The sequence below is a fragment of the Cebus imitator genome, unplaced genomic scaffold, assembly GCF_001604975.1.
Source record: "Cebus imitator isolate Cc_AM_T3 unplaced genomic scaffold, Cebus_imitator-1.0 Scaffold144, whole genome shotgun sequence".
Taxonomy (NCBI): Eukaryota; Metazoa; Chordata; class Mammalia; order Primates; family Cebidae; genus Cebus; species Cebus imitator.
In genome coordinates, this window is record NW_016107459.1 from 3,983,424 (window position 1) to 3,986,850 (window position 3,427).

The following is a 3,427-nucleotide window of genomic DNA, read 5'->3' on the forward strand; positions in this document are numbered from 1 at the left end:
TTACTTCTCTCTTCACCTTCTGATTTCAAGCTGGAGCATGTCTTTGTTTCTGAATAATTGATTGGTTATTGATTAAATTGAGTCCTGTTTTGCAGAATTTTTTTTCTCTACCTTTGTTTAGTGTGATTTTTCAAATGTACCATCCTGCAATCACTTTCTCATCATATCCTTTTATTATCTATTTAATTTCTGCCATGGTTTATATATTATTTTTCATTCCCAAAGCATTATTTACTATATTTATTTCTGACTACTTTCTTTTTCTCTTGATCATCCTTGAAAATTTATCATCAATTTTACTCATTTTTTATAAAAGAACTCAAACTATTTGATTTTTAAATTTATTTTTTGTTTATTTTCTATTTTGGTGCTTTCTGCACTATGCTTTCTTCTTTTTACCTTATTTACATTTAATCTCTTGCTGTATTCTTTCGTATTAAATGCTTCACTTATTTCAATAATTTCCTTTTTTTTTCTACATAAGCATGTATAACTGTTACAACATTCCAATTAAGCTGAGATTTAGCTTAATTCAACAAGTTGTGGCTATGGTCTAAGATTTATTAAATCTGGGCCAGGCGTGGTGGCTCAGGCCTGTAAACCCAGTGGATTAGAAGGTCAGGAGTTCGAGACCAGTCTGGCCAATATGGTGAAACACTATCTCTATTAAAAATACAAAAAAATTAGCCAGGTGTGGTGGTACATGCCTGTAATTCCAGCCACTGAGGCAGGAGAATTGCTTGAACCCAAGGTGGTGGTTGCACTGAGCCAAAATCACACCACTGCACTTCAGCCTGGGCAACAGAGCAAGACTCTGTCTTGGGGGAAAAAATCTATTATTTAATTACAAATTATGTAAATATTTTATTTTTCAAATTTGTTTATTAAATATAATATCTATATAAAATGCACAAAGCACAATGTGCAGTGACCTGAACATTCATAAATTGAATATATTGTGCAACTAACATCCAATTCAAAACATGGAGCATGATCAGTAACTTAAATTTTTCCCTGTTTATGAACACGGCTGCAATCAGTGGACAAAAATAGCCTTTCTTCTAGCACTACAGACTAGTTTTTCCTGTAGCATAACTTTATCATATAAGATCCCTACCCACTTTTTGATAGATTTGACCCCTATACATTGTGTTTCTGAAATCCATTCATGCTATTATGCATACTCATAGTTAATTCATTTTTATTGTTCTATATATTTCATTGTATGATATACCATAATTATCCATTAAAACATTTGTTAATATTTTGGTAGTTTTCCGTGTTTAGCTATTACAAATAACCTTTCTTTAAACATTGTGGTACATGTCTTTTGGCAAACACATGTAGACATTTATTCTTAATTTACAACTTTTATAAATGAGGGAGTAACTTTCCTTATGGGGTCATTATGGATTACTCCAACAGAGTTATGGAAATTACACAGAAAGGCATATGAAATTGAAGGATTGATTATACTCACAGGTCCTAGAGAGGAGGCACAGCATACCTAAAGGCACACACAAATGCAGGGAGGGAGAGAACAGAGTGAGGACCCATGGACCAGTGCCTTTTTTTGAGGACTGTGAATGGCATAGCTTGCGGCATGTGGAGCATTTTTGTCAGTGTGCGTTGAAAATAAATGAGTCAACATGAAAAGGAGGGAATGAGTATAATAAGGAATTCCTTCTGAGGCTTTTCACTCTGTTATATATGTTGGGGATGGGCACCTGGAAAACCAGGTAAAAGTTTAAAATGAGCAGTGTGATGCCAGCACTTAGGGGAGCCAATGAAGCAATTGATAACACCCTTAAATTATGACACTTCTAGGAATAGAATTACTGAATCATAGGTGTATGCATATGTTCAAACTTAGCATATATTTCCAAATGGCTTTTCAAAGTTGTACCAATTTATGATTCAGCAAGCTATATATTAGAGCTATACAGAACATCCAGAAATAGATTCATTTATATATAGTGTTCTGATTTTTTTTAATTTTTTTTTTTTTTATAATTCAGTCTCCATAGAGACTGTCAAAAATTGCCAATGCTGACTATATTTCAAGTCGTCATGGTGGAGTATTGGGAAAAGTTTTCAATGAGCAATAATCGCGCCTCGGATAAGCCTCATTGGCTACGATACTGCCACTGAGCAAAGCTTAGTGTTCTGATTTTTAACAAATGTGAAACAGAGGTAAAGTGTGGAAAAATATTTTCAATAATTGACACTGAATCAATTGGATATGCATAAGGAAATAAATGCATTGAGAACCGTCCCCCCCCCCATCTTTCCCAAAACTTAATCCCACATGGGTTGCAAATATAAATATTAATGGTGGAAAAATAAGGATGTGGGGGGAAAGCATAGGAAAACAGCTTCATGACAACACAGTAAGCAAAGTTTTCTTAAAGCACAAAGGCAATACCTATGAAAAGTAAGAAATTAGACAATGATAAAATTAAGAAATTGTTCATCTAAGATGCATTAAAGTATACAGATAAAGCTAAAGAAATAGAAAAGTTATTTGTCATAAATATATCAGGAAAAAAAGACATGCATACCAAAAATACAAGAAGACATCCTACAATTTATTAATAACAACAAAGTAGAGACAAGTCAGTTAAAAAGAAACTTAAATAGGTATTTCACAAAAGAGATATAAAATGGAAAATAAAAATATGAAAAGGTGCTCAACATTATTAGTCATAAAGAAAGTGTTTAGTAAAACCACAATATGATACTACTATATGCAAAAATAGCTAAAATAAAAAGCAGTGAAAATACCATGTAGCACAATAACATGGAAAGACTGGAAATGTATTTCTTACTTCTGTCTAGTTATATTTCTGCTGATTTCCACTATAATTTCAGTGACATAAATATTTATTATATGGCTCTCTTAGAGTCTGTCTTCATTCAAGTCCTACGAATGTGAGTGGTATAGTAATATTTCAAGCGCTCTACATAAGTTCATTAGATCAAATGTGAAAATTATGTTTTTGATTTTTCTAATTTTTCCACTGTATTTAAACGCTTGAACTGTCAATAAGCAAACACTAAAAAATGTGCTAAAAATCTCCTAATATAATTGTTGTCTTTTTGTTTCTTGTATTTATATCAGTTTTTGATTTATATATTTGATATTTGTTAAATATAAATTAAACCTTCATTTAAAAAATTATATAAAATGGCCGGGTGCGGTGGCTCAAGCCTGTAATCCCAGCACTTTGGGAGGCCGAGGCGGGTGGATCACGAGGTCAAGAGATCAAGACCATCCTGGTCAACATGGTGAAACCCCGTCTCTACTAAAAATACAAAACATTAGCTGCGCATGGTAGCGTGTGCCTGTAATCCCAGCTACTCAGGAGGCTGAGGCAGGAGAATTGCCTGAACCCAGGAGGCGGAGGTTGCGGTGAGCCGAGATCGC

The 3,427-nt window shown here is 33.6% G+C and overlaps 1 non-coding gene across 1 annotated transcript; it reads right to left on the reverse strand.

Moving 5' to 3' along the window:
• Nucleotides 1-2,018: 2,018 nt before the first annotated feature.
• LOC119473280 lies at nt 2,019-2,159 on the reverse strand. Its single transcript, XR_005202477.1, has one exon. It is a non-coding gene; the product is annotated as a U4 spliceosomal RNA (small nuclear RNA).
• Nucleotides 2,160-3,427: the final 1,268 nt, after the last annotated feature.